Source organism: Orcinus orca, chromosome 4 (genome assembly GCF_937001465.1).
Source record: "Orcinus orca chromosome 4, mOrcOrc1.1, whole genome shotgun sequence".
Classification (NCBI taxonomy): Eukaryota; Metazoa; Chordata; class Mammalia; order Artiodactyla; family Delphinidae; genus Orcinus; species Orcinus orca.
In genome coordinates this window covers 82,636,056-82,655,831 of record NC_064562.1, presented here as the reverse complement: position 1 = coordinate 82,655,831, position 19,776 = coordinate 82,636,056, and positions in this window count along the sequence as shown.

Here is a 19,776-nt window from a genome sequence, read left to right as displayed (position 1 = left end):
CTTTACAATGGTGTGTTAGTTTCTGCTTTATAACAAAGTGAATCAGTTATACATATACATATGTTCCCATATCTCTTCCCTCTTGTGCCTCCCTCCCTCCCACCCCTCCAGGTGGTCACAAAGCACCGAGCTGATATCCCTGTGCAAAGCCCTAAGTCTTAAGCAAGTATAATTTACTTAATTCCTGCCCAAAAGGATTGCAAGACTATATCCTACTATATATATATATATATATATATATATATATATATATATATATATATATCTATCTCCAAAGTTTAAGTCAATATGTGCTTGCATTAGAAAACAGAACTTGGCTGAAAGAAAGATGATGATGGTTTCATTTTTATTTGTATCTTCTTAACATCATGAGAGATACTTTCAGCCAACACTTACATAGTGATTGCCAGAGATTGTTCTAAGCTCTTTATACACGCTAAGTCATTTAATCATCACAATCACGCTAGGAGGTAGGTAGCATTACTGTCCTCATAATAAGGAAGAGGAAATTAAGGTGCAGTGGAGGCTGGTGCTCTTAGGTTGGTTTCAGCAGAATTCTGAGATGAGGGTTTATGTGCAAGCGATTTATCAAGGAAGGGCTCGCTCCCAGGGGTGACCAAAGGGGAATAGGGGAGCAGAGGGGGGAAGAGGAGAAAGCCAAACAAGGGTCCAATGGAGACAAAGTCCTGTGGAAGGAAGCATCATCGTAATCCTGCAGGGGAGCTCTGGGGTGGATGTTCCAGCTCAAAGTCACCCCAATCCAAGGCAGGGGAGTCGGGCTTTCATACTCCCATGCCAGAAAGTCAGTAGTTAAGGGCTGCCTGCCCTAGGCGGGATGTACCTCTGGTTCTCTGCACCTGTCAGCAAAGTGGCTTCAGTTGGTCTAAGGCGTCCTGCACAGAAGAACTGCAGATTCTGCCTGTTGGAGGCCAAAGTACAGCAAAGGTGGGAAACTGGGGCAGAGGTAGGAGTTGGGAGGCCCAAGAAGAATTGGGAGGGGAGGGGACCTGGAGGATGACCCTGTTAGCCTTACCAGTGTCTATCACATAGCTGAAGGGGATCCACCAGCAGACTGATTTTGGGGGGGGGGGCGGGGGCTGTTATTTTAATTCATCAATTTGATTCATCCTTGGCTATGTAGATAGATCTAAGATATGTAAATCTATGTCTGTGTAACACACATACACACCCCCCCCCACACACACAAGCACACACATATATACACACGAGAAATGCAAAGTTGATGCAGCCCAGATGTTACATGTCAGATATCATAAGCTGGTGACTCATGAGTTGAATGCAATCTACAGACATTCTTGGTTTGGCCCTGTCTGAGTCTTTGGGTTGAATTAATAGCCGGTATTTTAAAAGTTGGGAGATTTCAATGAAAACTCCTGATTCCTGACCTCTCCTGACATTCTTACCTCACATAATTGACTGGAGGAGGGTAGTAGATGCTGCTTCTTGAATCAGGGCACGTGCTGTCCAATTTGTCACGTTCTTTACCACCCCTGATTATAACTCCAACCCTCACCTCTCTTGCATGTCATCTCTGTGGCTCCTAAGGATGTTTAAACACGCGACTCCTGTTATAAGAAATTTCTTGACCATGACAACCTTTACTAGTTTCTTGAGATGAACTACTCCTATCAGGTTCTCATAACTTCTTTCCTGTTCCTACTTCGAGGTTTTGACTATTGTGCACCCTTTCAGAGGAAGTATAGTATTAGGTTAATTAAGTCAATGTAGTCAGCAAGCAGACCAGGTGGCTGTTTAATGACCTGGGTTGGCTTCTTCCTCATTGAAATTAACACAGCAATTGACAAACTATTCCTTTGCTCATCGTGCTAAAACTTCTATGGGCAGAAAACACAAACTCTTAAGAACACACCAAATTGGTAGGTAGTCAATTTCTAATTATTTCTTGCTCAGTTCAAGATGTCCTAATAAATCTCACAGCAGCTTCCAATATGTTTATTTTCTATGTCAAAGGAAACAGATATGAAAATGAAATCCTGAGCTGGATGGGAGTTGAAGTAAATTATAGTAATTTTCTGTTCAAACAAATAATTATATTGTTTCAACAAATAACCATCATTTTCCCTCATTAAAACCTTTGCTTTTAGGATTCCAATGAAAACATATATTAATGGGTCAAATCTTAAAACTGATGGCCTGGGAAAATCCTTAAGTTCTAAATACCACCCTACCCCTTCCCTTCTCATTTTAAATTTTAGGAGTGTTCTCTTGGACATTTTTTTGTAATCAACTCAGTGTAAAAAGATCAGATTCCATAATGAAGATGAAGTTAAAAGTTCTTCATAAAGATCTTTTAACTTTTTTTCAGAAAGTTTAATCCTGGTTATAGGTCAGATGAAGCACAAATGTCTGCTCTCTTTGATTGCTTTTTAAGCTATAATTAAAGAAGTTGAGATTATGCTTTTTAAAAGGAACCAGGGTATAGGTAATGACCCTTTCACCAGTAAAAACGCTCTTATAACATTTATTAAACAAATCATGATTCCCCTAGATGAATAAGGAAAGGTACATTTCCCCCCAAATATTTAAACCTGTTGATATAAATTCACTTTTTAGTGCATAGTTATTATTAAATTTTATTCAGAATAAGTTGACTTTATAGTACTTTAACTACGAGACCTCAAACATTTTTAAAAGCCTTTGGAAAGGTTGAAATTGGGTCAGAAGTCTGAATTGGGGCCACAGTTGTCCCCAAATAAATCCTTTTAGAAACCCAAATGAAAGCAAATGTTCTCTCCCATAAGCTATCTGTACTCCCCGCAGTTATTCTTTTTATAATTTTTTTACTATTTATCTGGCCTCCTGGGTTTTTTGTTTGTTTGTTGTCTTTGCTATTAAATGGACAAACTTAAAATTAGATGCTTGGGATCTGTCTACAGTGTAAAATATACTGGAGGAAAAAACTCTAACTTTGGGGGGTGATATATATATATATATTTTTTCTTTTTGTTTGGAAACGGAGAAAAAGGTTAGTTGTTTGTTACTTTCCAATGACCGTTTTTGCTAGGGAGTTGGATTTTTGTAATTTGTGGTTTTAGAGGCTAGGGTAGCACAAATTTAGAGAGACTACTCAATTAATTTCCCTGGGATTGAGATCAGATCATGCCTTTCTCCCCTCCCCTTCCCCCAAATAAGGAGAGGCCTTAGTTTTTTAAGGAACCTCCATACTGTTCTCTATAGTGGTTGTATCAATTTGCATTCCCACCAACAGTGCAAGAGTGTTCCCTTTTCTCCACACCCTCTCCAGCATTTATTGTTTCTAGATTTTTTTATGATGGCCATTCTGACCGGTGTGAGATTACCATATGACCCAGCAATCCCACTACTGGGCATAGACCCTGAGAAAACCATAATTCAAAAAGAGTCATGTACCAAAATGTTCATCGCAGCTCTATTTACAATAGCCAGGACATGGAAACAACCTAAGTGTCCATCGACAGATGAATGGATAAAGAAGATGTGGCACATTTATACAATGGAATATTACTCAGCCATAAAAAGAAATGAAATTGAGTTATTTGTAGTGAGGTGGATGGACCTACAGTCTGTCATATAGAGTGAAGTAAGTCAGAAAGAGAAAAACAAATACCGTATGCTAACACATATATATGGAATCTAAGAAAAAAAAAAAAAGGCCATGAAGAACCTAGGGGCAAGATGGGAGTAAAGATGCAGACCTACTTGAGAATGGACTTGAGGATATGGGGAGGGGGAAGGGTAAGCTGTGACGAAGTGAGAGAGTGGCATGGACATATATACACTACCAAACGTAAAATAGATAGCTAGTGGGAAGCAGCCGCATAGCACAGGGAGATCAGCTCGGTGCTTTGTGACCACCTAGAGGGGTGGGATAGGGAGGATGGGAGGGAGGGAGATGCAAGAGGGAAGAGATATGGGAACATATATATATGTATAACTGATTCACTTTGTTATAAGGCAGAAACTAACCCACCATTGTAAAGCAATTATACTCCAATAAAGATGTTAAAAAAAAAAAAAAAGGAGAGACCTTCTTATCTACCTTTGGAGGACACGTCTTTCAGTGTCCTCTGAAGCTGGGAAGGCAGTACTGTGAATGCAGAGAGATTTGCAGGAGAAAGAGCTCTGAGATGGAAGAAATCTTTTGTTTTTGTCCTGGTCTGTCCCTCACTAGGCATGTCATCTTGGGAAAATCGTTTCCCCATTTGTGAAATGAGATTGATAATCATTGCTCTGCTTTGCTTGCAGGGTTATTGCAGAAGGAACAAATGAAATGTTACATAAAAAAGCCTTCCACTGAAGGATTTCCATTGCTATGGTTTCTCTTGACCTATATGGATACATAAATATTTTACTTTTTAGTGTATATAACAATGGAGAGTGTTTCATTGCATAGAATGTCATTACGTTTTTGTGCAATAGATGTCAGTAGAGCTCTATGGTCAACTGGTAACACTGCTTGGTTAGGATGATCTGTTCTTGGAAATTTTTCAAAGCAAACTCATTGTGCTTTTGCTTTCTTGCATTTTTTTACCAAATGGCCATGAATTCATGTGTCCTTGCCCCATACCCACCCTCATATCCGTCTCACTAGAATTCTGCTTTCAGCACAATTTTCTGCCTTATTGGAGCTTTCCTCCTCTTCATTTTTCTGGAGGGATTTCTACAAAATTATTGTTTTTCAAGAGCTCCTTTAGCGGAAAATGTGAAAACCAAGAGAAAACCTGCTACATAGTAAATTCACAAAAACAATTTAGAATAGTTATTGCAGACAGATTTAGTGCTTTTAAAATTAAATGTCACCAAAAAATCCTGTTTGCATTTACTTTTTCCTCACTATCCTCCCCCCTATTTTAGGTTTCATTCTAATTGAGAAATAAAGCAGATATACCAGAGGGCGCTTTGCCTTACTCAGAAATGCTTAGCAGACAAACCCTCTGTTTTTCAAAAATGCTGACTCTCTCTATAGAAAAGAAAAATAAACCTTTTGAAAATGTAGTTATTCTTGCTTTCTTGAAATAGCTACAAAGCTCGAGTTAAAGCATATGGTTTTAGGGCCATTGCCCATTCTTTGGGGAGAATTATGCTCTTTCCAAAAGTACAGAACCAGTTGTGAAGCAGGGCCGTGTTTTAGCTGGCTTCTTCCGCCACAGAAGATTTCACTAATTTAATTACGTTTTTGATTTTCAATTTGAAAATCATTTACAAGTGTAAAAATTAAGGAAGTGCAGGAAGTGTTCAGGATTTTTTTTTTCATCTAAGAAGAAAGTGCACTCAGTGTTCAGTGTCTGAAATTTCCCAAGATCTCTATGTTACATTCAAATATAGGAATTTAAAAAGTTAAATTGCTTTGAAGTGAGACATGCCATTCATTTTCAAATATCACTTTAAAAAAATATTAATATCTACTTATATAAGGCAACCCAACAGTGTTGTATTCCATTCTGTACAATTGCTGTTAGTTGGGATGAGAATTATTCAACCATTTTTACTGGATGTCTAGTATTAAATAGGCACTACCTCATATATATGTGCTAAATGCTGAAGATAAATGGTGAGAAAACCCAGCCCTCTTGGAGCTTACAGTCTAGTGGAAAATACAAGTATTAATCAAATAACCATACAAACAAATGGAAAACTGCAAATCTGACACCCTCCCATGTATCCGTTCCACTTCCCTGCTTTATCTGTTTTTAAAATACTTATCATCCTGTGACATTTATATTTATTTGTTTGTTTATTATCTGTTTCCCATCCTAAAATGGCAGCTCCATAAGAGAGACATTGTCTGCCCTGTTCAGTGATATAGCTCTAGCACCTTGTACAGAACTTGACACATGGTAGGTGCTCAATAAATATTCCTTGGATGAATACATTAACAGAGTACTGTCAGAAGTATTCAGTGTTCAGAGATCCCTTATTAAAAGAAGTTGATCTCATCAGGGAGGTCAAGAAAGGCTTCCTTGCCAAGGTGATGCTTGAGCTAAAAAGAAAAGTAGGCATTGATTAGGCTGAGAAAGGATGGAAGATCATTCAAGGCAATATGTGCAAAGACCCTGTGGCAAGAGGGAGTGTGAAAAAGATAGGACAGAAAGAAGGCCTGAAGGACAGAGGAGGAGAGACCAAGTGAAACTGGATTGCAAGATGAAAGAGGAAGGGAAGGGGGAGGCCAGACCATGTAGGACCTTGTAGGTTGAATTAAGAAGTCAAGAAGTTATCCTTATTCTAAAAATAATGAAAAATCATTTGAGTATTCTAAGCAGGGAGGTGACTTAATCAGATTTGAAAAGATTACTCTAGATTGCTCACCTAGAGTGAATTTGGGAAACCCAGCTAAAAGGCAGTGGTCCAGATGAGCAATGTGGGTAGTTTGAGCTAAAGTACTAGTAGTGGGAATCGGAGTAGATACATGCAGAAGTAAATGCTTCCATGGAAATTTAAGAGGTAGAACCAATGAGATTTGGTGAAGAGTTGGGTAAAAGGCGAGAGAGAAGAAGGTGTCAGGGTTGAGCTGAAGTTTATGGCTTGAATGATGGAACGGTGGTGCCATTCAATGAAACAGGGATGCTTGAAAGAGCATCAGGTTTGAGAGAGAAGATGATGAGTTCAGTTCTAGTTATGTTGATTTCAAGGTTTCTTGGACGCCCTGGAGGACATATTAAGTTGGAGATAGTCCAGAGTTTGGAAAGTCTGGGCTGGAGCTATAAATATGTGAGTTTTCCAGAGAAGGTAATTAAAATCGTGGGCTAGAGAATAGACTGAGGAGAGGAGAGACTCGCAGTTTCATGTAAATATCTCTGGTTTTAGGTGAAGGATGGAAATGCAGACCAAGCCCTGATGCAAGCTGGCAGGCCTGGCCATCCATGCCCACAACGGAAGCATAGTGGATGACTTGGTAGAGAGTTCAATGGACCATAGACAGCAACCTTCTAGACCTTTCTAGATTCAAGCATAGCTGAAAATCAACTTCTTCTTCCTCCTTAACAAGGGACAGAAGAGAAAATCTGATGGTATTTTTACCTTGATAAAGTATTTTACCAAGCCTATACTTTAAAATATTCATTCTTTATGGTATGTCTATTCAAAAAATAAAATCACTGTTGTAATTTTTCATTGATCAGATATTAATTTTGCAATTAAAAGAATTTTTTAAAAATATATTATTTCTTAAGCATTTAGAGGTAGATGTGTTTGTGATTCTACACAGGCGGTTGACCAGACACTTGAAAATTAAAATTATGTTCATAACTCACACCAACTGAGGGGTTATTATGAGCCAAGTGCTGTTTTAAGGGCTTTATAAGGTTTACTTCCTTTACTCAACCCTAGGAGGTGGCTACTATCATCCCCATTAGATAGATGAGGGAACTAGCACAGCAGGGTCAGCAGATTGGTTCAGGGTCACACAGATGATAAGCGGTAGGGCCAGGATCTGAACCTGAGAAGTCTCCTTCAGAGGAAATACTCATAATAACTGTGGCAGACTCTATTAAAAATCCACTATGCACATTTTTAAATGTTTCGTATTTTGAGTTCGACTGAAAGCCTTTAGTAAGAATTTTATGAAATACTTGGTGATTTGCAGGTTCTGGTGAACATTAAAGAACCTGTTTAGGCCTGCTACCCTATTTCCCAACCAAATTCCCTTTGGTTGCCTGGGATGAAACAGCCCCATAAGGCCACTCTGGCCCCTGGGTTCGTTCTGGCTTGTAGAATAATATGTGATACCCTGATTGAATTTTAATATAATGCTTTGGGGCCTCTTAGTCATAGTACACAGATCTTCTCGACTCGAAACAGAGGTGTGTCCAGACATGAGGGCACAGGGAAAACATTTAACAAAATTCCCCATAAATATGAAGGAGGAAGATTTGGTGGTTTATGTCATCTGGCAAAACTTTGGAGTAGATGTCACAGCCATTTTTGAAATAATACCTCAAGTCCTAACAACCCCAAAAGGCAACTGCAACACCTATCACACTGCCACTTTCAAGTGTTCATCTGAATCCCCCCTCTGGGCACAAAGGAGACTTCAAGGGGAGACACAAGAGACCCAGTTCAGATCCCCCTCCTTCGTTCTTCCCCTGCTGCAGGCTCCCGACCGCACTCCCTCTCCTATTACAGCTCTAAATCCTGCAACGTTCGCTGGTCCCTCCAGCCACAGGATTTGGCAAGGAAACTGAAGTGGAAATTAATTTCAGTTTAGATCCAGAGCAAAGACTTCATTTCTGTTTTCCACTCACTCATCATCTGATGAATGGTAGGGGGAAAATGGGCTAGAAAAAGAGGATAAAAGAGTTTCTGTATAGTCACTAAATTTTGAGAGCAGCAAAGACTATCTATGGCTGAAAGAGTCTGAAATTCATGCCTTCCTAATTCTGTAATAGTAATGATAACTTTATTTTTTCATTTTATTTTTGTCAATTTTTATTGAAATATAGTTGATTTACAATGCTGTGTTAGTTTCAGGTGTACAGCAAAGTGATTCGGTTTACATATATATTATATATATATGTATATATCTCGTTTTTAGATTCGTTTCCATTATAGTTATTATAAGATATTGGGTATATTTCCCTGTGCAATAGAGTAGGAACTTGCTGGATATCTATTTTATATATAGTAGCGTGTATATGTTAATCCTAAACTCCTAATTTATCCCTCTCCACCTTCCCCCTTTGGTAACCATAAGGTTGTTTTCTGTGTCTGTGAATCTATTTCTGTTTTGTAAAATAAGTTCATTTGTATCATTTTTTTTTAATTCCACATATAAGCGATATCATATGATATTTGTCTTTGGCATACTTCACTTAGTATGATAATCTCTAGGTCCCTCCATGTTGCTGCAAAATAGTAATAATAACTTTAAAACGATAATAAATGTTCAAGAGCCTTCCCAATTCTGTAATAATGATAATAACTTTAAAATGATAATAAAGGTTAATATTGATTAAGTGCCAGGAACACCTCTGAGCATTTTTTGAGTATTACGTCTTTTAATGTGAGGACAACAGCCCTAGCAGGTAGATAATATTATCCCTTCTCCTTTTTTTTTTTTTTTTTGCGGTACGCGGGCCTCTCACTGTTGCGGACTCTCCCATTGCGGAGCACAGGCTCCGGACGCGCAGGCTCAGCAGCCGTGGCTCACGGGCCCAGCCGCTCCGCGGCATGTGGGATCTTCCCGGACCGGGGCACGAACCCGTGTCCCCTGCATCGGCAGGCGGACTCTCAACCACTGCGCCACCAGGGAAGCCCCCTTCTCCTTTTTTGATGCAGAAACCAAGGCACAGAGAGGTTAAATAATTTGTCCAAGCTCACACAGCTAATTATTATCAATCCGCAATTTGCACCCAGGTGGATTTGCCCAGCTCACACCCCAGAGCCTGCCCTCTTGACTACCACGAACATTCAGTTACCAAGGTGTGCCCGTCCTCGCGAAAGGCCTGGGCAGGAGGGGTTTGGTCAGGACTGACTCACTCAGTGGGCCTGAGAGCACAGTTGGGGTGCTTGCAGCATGGGAGAAGGAACCAACATTTCTCTGAAGAAATAAGGAGCAATCTGACTCCACTGCAGGTGACATAGAATGGGCGCATTCTGGCACGTTCTGGGAGCATGGGGCAGAGAACACAGGCATAGGAGCAACGGCTGCGGGGGGGGGGGCTCCTTACGAGGGCTATGAGATAAACCCTCCTCTCCCTGGCATGAGGCTGTTGCTTCATAATTCCTTTTCCCTGTGAAGTCTGTACTTTATAAATCAAAGGGGTCTCCCCAAGGGCTCTTTCACTATGGGAGCATCCAATCCTGGCCCTAAAAACTCCCAGGACAGTCACACCACATGGACACACGGCCTGCTCTGCTTGGTTCAATCCTGCTCTTTTGATCCTTGGTGTAACGTTTTTCCTGCAGCTAGACAAAGTTTGGCCAGGTGTCATGTTTTCCCTGCCTGCTCCCACAAATAAGGCAGATTTGAAAGATTTGTCATTAGTGGAATTTTGCCTTGTGGCTGGCACATGGTAACAGACATCTAATAAATCACTCTGTGTGTAAGCGAATGAATAATAGAACCGTCTGCAGCTCTTTGCGTATCTCCAATCTGGCCACAGGACACTTATTTTCAAGATGCTACTAGTCTTCGCTCGCAGGGCATGAGTAGGTCCAAAACCTCCTGATAATATCACCATGAACTTTAGCTTACCAGCGTTTCTTCCCCAGAGTACTGCCACAGAGGCAAACACTAACTTCCTGTGTTGGAGGTCAGACATTCTGAACCACCCTCACATTCACGTCGGGCACTTGAAAATTTATTCTGTTTCAGAGAAAAACAACCAGTCTGTGCACCATGGCCCTTGGTTAGCCTGTTTTCAAGTGGAATGTTAAGTTTCTCACCGGGCCGCACCCTGAGCACACCCACTTAGATTATAAACATTCAGAAAATTGCAGGCCTTCACCATCTAATTGGCAGTGCTTTTCTGAATAAAAATACGGCCACCCACATGCCACATTTGCTACAGCTGGCAATGAATCAAAAGGCAGGGACACTCCCAACAGTGACCACAGCTCTGCTCCACTGGGTAGAGAATTTTTCTAATGACCTTTTGTTTCCCCAAGCATCTCAGTAGCACTTGGGCTGATTGTATAGACCAGGTTATTAAACAGAATGGTAAGATGTACTGTGGTGTGTTTTTGAAGTGTTGCCAGCATCATCTGATGCCAAGAAGAGAAATGGCCAGTCTGGAATTGTGCACTCAGCAGGAATTCCCGGGCCCTCACTGAGCGCGCTTCCCGCACATAGACTACACTTTTCTCCTAGACTTTGTTCTCGAAGATCCTGCAGCTCAGATTCAGACATTTCCTTCCTAGCTGCTACCAGGTAAAAAAAGGTACCCGTGTATCGACTGACAAGCAGACATGGAGAGATGTTTATGACAACTTGCTAAATGAGAAAAGCAGGTTACAAACGTTATACGGTATTTGATTCCAATTTTGTAAAATAACAACATAAATACATACAGGGAAAAGCTGTTAACAGTGATTATCTCTGTGTAGTGATATTATTAGGTTTTTATTTGATCATTTTCATTCATTGATACTGTCTACATATATTTATTTCTTTATAACAAATAAAATAAATTAATAAGCAAAAGAGGGACTTCCTTGGTGGCACAGTGGTTAAGAATCCGCCTGCCAGTGCAGGGGCCACGGGTTCGAGCCCTGGTCCGGGAAGATCCCACATGTCGCGGAGCAACTAAGCCCGTGCACCACAACTGCTGAGCCTGCGCTCTAGAGCCCACGAGCCACAACTACTGAGCCCACGTGCCTGGAGCCCGTGCTCTGCAACAAGAGAAGCCGCTGCAATGAGAAGCCCGCGCACCGCGACGAAGAGTAGCCCCCACGAACCACAGCTAGAGAAAGCCCGCGCGCAGCAATGAAGACCCAATGCGGCCAAAAATAAAATAAATAAATTCATTAAAAAAAAACTAAGCAAAAGAAAAGAAAACGTACCATCTTTTATGGCCCGTTTCAAATCTGACTTTCTTTTAGAATCTTTCAAGACAGCGCTATCTGGAAGGAATCTTTCCCTTATCTAAACGTATATAGAAGATGCATAAACACGTGTAGGATACATAGAATTGCATGTGTGCTTCTATAACAACACTTACAACTCCTCTCCTTGAACTATAGTTTCGAAGAGTGTCGTCCTCTCTGGCTTCCCATGGTAGCTTTTAAGTACTTTGAGAGCAAGGGCTGGGTTTGAGTCTTTTTCTGTCTCCTATAGCAACTAACGCTCACGTCCAAGCAACTGCCAATGATAGGCAGACAGGACGTTCTTTTTGAGTGAGTAAGTATGCACATCTTTGGGCACATTCTATGTTGATGAAAGGTCCCACCAAAATTTACTCTTTCAAAATTAAAAATCCTGTCTTTTTCGAAAACTCTAATTCAAAAAGATACATGCACCCCAATGTTCATAGAAGCGCTATTCACAATAGCCAGGACATGGAAGCAACCTAAATGTCCATCGACAGAGGAATGCATAAGGAAGATGTGGCACATATATACATTGAATATTACTCAGCCATAAAAAGGAATGAAATAATGCCATTTGCAGGAACATGGATGGACCTAGAGATTATCATACTAAGTGAAGTAAGTCAGAAAGAGAAAGACAAATATCATATGATATCACTTATATGTGGAATCTAAAAAGTGATACAAATGAACTTATTTACAAAACAGAAACAGACTCACAGACATGGAAAATAAACTTCTGGTTACCAAAAGGGAAGGTGAGGGAGGAATAAATTAGGAGTTTGGGATTAACAGATACATACTACTATATGTAAAATCGATCACCAACAAGGACCTACTATATAGCACAGGGAACTATATTCAATATCTTATAATAACCTATAATGGAAAAGAATCTGAAAAATAATATGTATGTATAACTGAATCATTTTGCTGTACACCTGAAACTAACATGACATTGTAAACCGACTATACTTCAAGTTAAAAAAAAATTCTGTCTTCTTAATGAAGTGAATAACTAAAAAACTTCATATAGGTATTTTGCCATGGCTAATATATTCAAAAATAACAAAATCAATATCACCAAATAGAAGATGCAGTGAACTCCTGGGATAAACCATAATGGAAGAAAAATATTAAAAAAAGAGGGCTTCCCTAATGGAGCAGTGGTTGAGAATCTGCCTGCTAATGCAGGGGACACGGGTTTGAGCCCCGGTCTGGGAGGATCCCACATGCCGCGGAGCAACTAGGCCTGTGAGCCACAACTACTGAGCCTGCGCATCTGGAGCCTGTGCTCCGCAACAAGAGAGGCCGCGATAGTGAGAGGCCCGCGCACCGCGATGAAGAGTGGCCCCCGCTAGCCACAAAGCCCTCGCACAGAAACAAAGACCCAACACAGCAAAAAATAAATAAAATAAATGAATAAACTCCTACCCCCAACATCTTCTTAAAAAAAAAAAGAAAGAAAAAGAAGATGCAGTGAGGTTAGCTCTGGGACTCCAAAGAACAGTAACATTGAGAATTACGTGGATGCTTTGTTTCTTATGGCTGATGCCTGCATTTCTCAAACCATAGATGCTGCTTTTCATTTCCCAAAGCTCTTAATTTATCCTGAGATGCTAAGTCGAAATTCCAAAGGTTAGCCAGGAAAAGGTGAAGTGAAATTCAACTTGTGATTATTTCTAAAAGGAATTGTGACCTGTGACTTATTTAGTGTGTTGGCTTCAACCTAGTAGAATTCCTAGAAGATAATCACGGATTTATCTACAATGTGCAAAATAGGATGCAGAAGTAAATCAAGGCATTTACGTGCAGGCTTAGCAAGTGGGGAAGATCGGATAGGCCTTTGTTTTCCCCAACTGAGGAAAAGACCCCGGGCTCGGATTTGGGGACTCTCTACTCAATGTTCACAAGGATCCTCATTCAGCTCACATTCTGATCAGCTTCTCAGGGCCCGTGGAACCTGTTTCACGTATACGTTCACCACATCACTCCCAACTCAGCCCGCCTCTTTAATTTCCAGCTCCGGCCATGCCTTAAACATCTTTCCAAACTCAAAGGTTTTATCGGGATACCAGACATCAGGGTCTGATTCTTTTACAATTTGTATTTTTTCATACACTCAACAAACATGTGTGGAGCACCGACTGTGTGCCGGGCTAGTTGCCCCGGATAAAGTAGTGAGCAAGATAGGCAAGCATGCCTGCCTTTGGAGAGCTTCCGGTCCAGCAAGGGAAAGCAGACACTGTGCTCCAAATAAAAGCCAAATAGTTGTTTCATTCTGGTTGTCACAATCCTGTGTATGAAAAGCATAGTGAAGAATGACAGTGAATAATCAGCATTTCTTTATCAATCTGAGGAGTCGGGGCAGGCCTCTCTGAGGAAGCCAAGCCCTAAGGCTAAGTTCAGAGTCTCCTCCACAGAGAGGAGACACATGTAAAGGCACTGAGGCCAGGACTGTGGAGCGTCCTAGGAACTGAGAAAGGCTGCTGTGGTCACGTTAGGCCTTGCAGGTCACACAAGAAGATATTTATCCACAGAGCAATAGGGAGCCATGGAAGGTAATGGGGCAGGGAAGCAACACATCCAGATTGCAGCTCTTAAAGACCTCTCTGGCTGCTGTAAGGAGAATGCAGGAGAGGGACTAGAGGCAGCAGGGTCATCAGTAGGAGGCCATCGGGTCATCGAGGTAACAGGTGATGGGGCTGCAAGCAGCGTGCAGCATTGTGGAAGCGAGGATGGGGAGAGGTGAAGGATTCAGGATGTGTTTTAGAACATATAGGCAAACCCCAAAAAACAACAACAACAACAAAATAGAATCTGTGTCACCATCTGTAAGATGTACTAAAATTAATGCTGGACATAATAAAAGATTTCAGTCTGACCCTTCAATCCAATTCAGTTTACTTTCATAGGTTTATGAGACTAAAGACTTCACTGGACAATATAATTATATATATTCCACTAGTTGATTTGTTTTCTTAAAATTCTTCTCTACAATTTCTAAAGGGACACTATAGACCACCACTCCTGGAATTATCAAGTTTAAAATCAGTCAGGCTTGTTGAGCTCCAAGTATGTGCAAGGCCTTCTGTGATATTAAAAAATATGTGGGGCTTCCCTGGTGGCGCAGTGGTTGAGAGTCCGCCTGCCGATGCAGGGGACACGGGTTCGTGCCCCGGTCCGGGAAGATCCCACATGCTGCGGAGCGGCTGGGCCCGTGAGCCATGGCCGCTGAGCCTGCGCGTCCGGAGCCTGTGCTCTGCAACGGGAGAGGCCACAACAGTGAGAGGCCCGCGTACCGCAAAAAAAACACAAAACAAACAAAAAAGCATGTGGCCCTGTCTCCAATGGGCTTGTCGTCACTGGCAGAAAAATCTTTACCTATTGATTAATTTATATTTTGCCTTGTTCCAGGAAAAATTTAAGGAGGCTTCAAGGGATTCAAATATGTAGCAGGAAAACGTAAATTGAAAGAGGAATGAAAGGAGAAAGAAAAACAAGGGTGGTGCTCTAAAATGAGGCCAGGAGTGCAGCTAAATATGCATACAGCTTTGGCCTCACCCAAATGAGGGAATTCGATCAAACAGAATGAACTAGACAGCTGCAAATGACCATCCAACCCCTTTCTGTAGCTCTTCCTCTCTTTACTCTATTGTAATCTTGGGTCTTTTCCATTTCAAAGTCCAGATTGTGCTCCAAACTGGGTCAGTTTGTCAATATTTATGGAGTTTTGTTATTTGAAAGGCATCCTTAATTCAAAGGTGGACAGAATGAGTGCCAATGTCTTCATGCAAACTCACCATCACCACCAGAAAGACAACTCAAAGCTTATGACCCTCAGACAGGTCACTACTGGCTCCTGTGAAAATAAACGTAGGAACATTTGGGCGTAATATATAGTCTCTTGGTAACCAGGAAGGGATGGAAAAATGGAGTTGTTCCAAGTATAAGTAACAATTTGAATTTAGATCCAAGAAGAAGGAAACTATAGTAAGAGAAGCAGCAGCAGCAAAACACAGCAATGCTTATCACCTGGCTCCTGGCCATCTGCCTCACTGGACGTAAATCCTCTCCAAAGCCCGGCTTCCATCCACTTCTCCATGGCACTGATGTAGGCTCGGTTCATAGAAGATATTCAGCGCTTGGGGAACAAATACATGTTGAATAATAGAAAGAAAAGCGTGCCTTTTGCCTCCAATGGGTGTTTAAATAGTTACAACTCTTGAAGCTAAGCAGGTAACTCCTCTGGGCCTCAGTTTTCTCATCTGTCGAAGTAGAGTGTATGCAGCAAAGATCGCTAATTACCGCCCCACCTTCCTTCCATCTTTGCTACGGTTGTTTCTTCTATGAAGACTCTTCTTCTCACAGCAGCTCTCTAGGGATTTTGCAGGCTGGCTCATAGAGAATTCTGACTTACACTCTAAAGGAGACTCACTTAATCCTAGAGTTGAGAAGGCGATAGCCCTGGTGACATCTCACTGGTACTGAAGGTCAGCTGTGCGACAGCAGATTAACCATGATGTATGAGTAACTAAGAACTAGTTTGCAAGCCTTGCTTTAAATGACTTTCTAACTGGAAATACCTAGAGAAGAGCAGGTATGATCGATCTGTAGTGCCCAGAATGTATCAGGGACTTCATGAAAACACTTTGAGCAACGAGTGAAAAAACATTGCCAATATTTAGTACATGGATGCTTTGAAAGCTGTCCCTTGATATCTTCGTTTTTTAAAAATATCCTTTGAAAAATATTATGAGATGGAATGTAGCATTAACAAGTGATAGGAAAAATACATTGCTATTTTGAAAAAACATTGAAGGACTTTGTAAATAACATTGACGCATTCTGACGTTTATGAATAATAAGATTGTCCACTATTATAATAGAATATTTCTTTTGTCCGAGGAATGTAAATGTTTATTCTCCCAGGCCCACCAAACAAAAGGACTCACAAAGTATCTTTTAAACAACATATTGCCCTGGAGTTTATAAAATATAATCCAGTATTCAGAAATTAGAATTCAAATAGATATGCACCTATCACAAGGTCCAAAAATGAATGACTATTTCAAGGTATTGCCCTAAATAACATGGTAACATGATCTATGGAAAAACCATGTGACCATATGAGAGAACTTGGCCTTACATGCCTAGCTATTCAATGTCAAAAACACAACCACCAACAGCATTTTCAGAACCAACCCTCACCACAGATTATATGCTCTATATAAGTCCCAAATTTCTCCTGCCAAAGCAAGAGAATTTTTACGTTCTGTAGATGTTCTGAAGGGGAAGACCTCTCAAGCTTCCTACTTAAATAGATATTACTGAACACACACACACACACACACACACACACACACACACACACACACCCCTCAACATTAGGGATTGATTGAAACCAACTTAAAACAAATGAACTCCCTGTCCTAGGGGGGCCCAGCCAGCCATCGAGGAGCCAGATGAAGGACACTGGGCATCTGTTAAATAAAACCTGGGTCAGGGGCCTGCATACTTACCAGTGCCTTCAATGCTTATGCAAGATACTGTTGCTTTATAGCAAAATGATTCCATTCTTGGCAGGGTGCGGTTTTTAACACGCACAGGCGACGCTCCAGTCCTTTCCAGGCTTTCCTGCTCACCCTTATTTAGCTCTAGCTGGCGGCTCCCGCTCTGTGTCAACATTCTGCTTGCCGGCCAGAGATGAAGTCACCGTACTGGCTTTATGAGCTCTCACAGCTGCACGATGCCCCCCCTAGACTCTCACTGCAGCAAGAAAATGTGCCTGCAGAGCTTCCAGCCACACTAGTCAGTTCTGAAGGTGTCAGGGAGCAGCCCTCTTTTTTCTGAGGGGGCTACATCCCTCTGAAAGGTCAGCCTCCAAGCTTCCAGGCCAGTGGGGCGGGCCAATGCCACTCCAGAGCCTTTCCCAAGGCCCTGCCCTGTGTAGCTGTTGAGGCCAGGGTAGAGCTTTTCCCATCTGTGTTCTATTAGTTCCTCTAAGCTGGAGCCTCATGGGGCCAGGTTCCCAATGGATAAAATATTCAGATGAGTGTTCACATCGTTTTAGAGTTTTTGATTTCTCCTGGTCCATTTCATGTCCTCTGTTGGAAGGCAGTGAAGAAGCCTATTTTCCTCTGTCTTTGAAATTAGTCACTTTCTATAAAGCACTAAACAAAATGGTCCTCCTTTTAGCAAAAGAATGGGGAAAAGAATTCATTTAGCAAAACAATGGGATGAGAGCTGTAAGGTAGGATGCGGATAATGGAAGAGAATGACAAGTCATCTTCATAATACCATATAAAATATTAGAAAATATTCGACAGAGAGCTATTTCCTCAAGCAGCAATCAGTATCAGGCATCTACTAATATGGAGGTATGAGTATATAGCTACTAATATTTAGTTGATTATAATATACTAATGAAATTAAAATTAAAATATAGAAATGGAATTTTTAAATATACTAACAGAATATTGATTTTAAAAATGGGTACTTAGAGGGCTTCCCTGGTGGTGCAGTGGTTGGGAGTCCGCCTGCCGATGCAGGGGACACGGGTTCATGCCCCGGTCTGGGAAGATTCCACATGCCGTGGAGCGGCTGGGCCCATGAGCCATGGCCACTGAACCTGCGCGTCCGGAGCCTGTGCTCCACAATGGGAGAGGCCACAACAGTGAGAGGCCCGTGTACTGCAAAAAAAATAAATAAATAAAAATAAAAAAGATCACAGACAAGGATAGACTGAACAAACTTACTATAAAACAGAAGGACTGGTATCTGTGGCAGGTAGAAAGGAAAGGGTTTGGTTGGGGACATTCAGGCCCTGGGTGGGACTCTTAGTTGAGGAGGTCTCTGACACAGGCCTCACAGGCTAGCTGGATACCTCAAAGGTGACCATGTCTTGAGGTACAGCCCACGTTCCACCTGTGTTATCCCAAAGGCACCTGGAATCCTGCAGAAGCTCAGCCTCCTGTAAAGGGAACTGGAAGCAGATGCCATTATCTGTTTTCATCTGAACTAAAACCAGGAATCACCAAAGTCTTGACCAAAAGCAGACTGAGGATGCCCACGAATCTGCAAGATGCTCATCATCTAACACTGGGGATGGGGAGCTTTTCCTCTAGTTGACAGGAAGATCTGTTAGCAGCAAACATTCCCTTTACAAGAAAAATGCAACTACTTAGAGCAATTTATTTATGTTCAAGCTGAAGAAACAGACGAAGTAGTAAAGGCATCTTGCTTCGATAACACTACACTGGAATAATATAAATGATATTTCAAAAGCATTTAACTTCAGGCAATACTAAGGCACCCCCATGCCTCACTGCTGGGGAGGATAAATTGGGCAAGTCTTCTGGAGGACAAGGTGCCAATACACATCACAAATGTTAAACATATGTAACCCTCACTCTGGTAATTCCACCACTAGGAATGGATACTATAGAAATAATCAGATATACCCACAAAGATCAATGGGCAACACTGCTCCTTGTAGTGTTATTTTTAATGGAAAAAGAAAGGCAAAAAGTATCTAAATCTTTCAACAATGAGGGATTGCTTAAAAACTTGTACCTACACTTTAGAAAATTAGGCAGCTATATTTTATTTTATTTTATTTTATTTTTGCGGCACGTGGGCCTCTCACCGTTGTGGTCCCTCCCATTGCGGAGCGCAGGCTCAGTGGCCATGGCTCACGGGCCCAGCTGCTCTGCAGCATGTGGGATCATCCCGGACCGGGGCACAAACCCGTGTCCCCTGCATCGGCCGGAGGACTCTCAACCACTGCGCCACCAGGGAAGCCCAGGCAGCTATATTTTAAAGGAATCCAATGAAAATTCTTTTAAATTATTAAAAATATTTTTGTAGAAAAAGATGTTCAATGAAATAATATTCTTGATATGATGTCATTAAATAGATTTTAGGTTTTAGATAACAAAACAGTATATACCTTATGAGCTCACTTTTGGAGAAAAAGTCAAACTACATATTCATTTATTTATTGAGCACCTAAACAGTGAAGAGAAAGAATTCAACAACATACACATAGAGGGAGGCGCTTCAAGATGGTGGAGGAGTAAGATGTAGAGATCACCTTCCTCCCCACAAATACATCAGAAATACATCTACATGTGGAACAGCTCCTACAGAACACCTACTGAACGCTGGCAGAAGACCTCAGACCTCCCAAAAGGCAAGAAACTCCCCACATAGCTGGGTAGGGCAAAA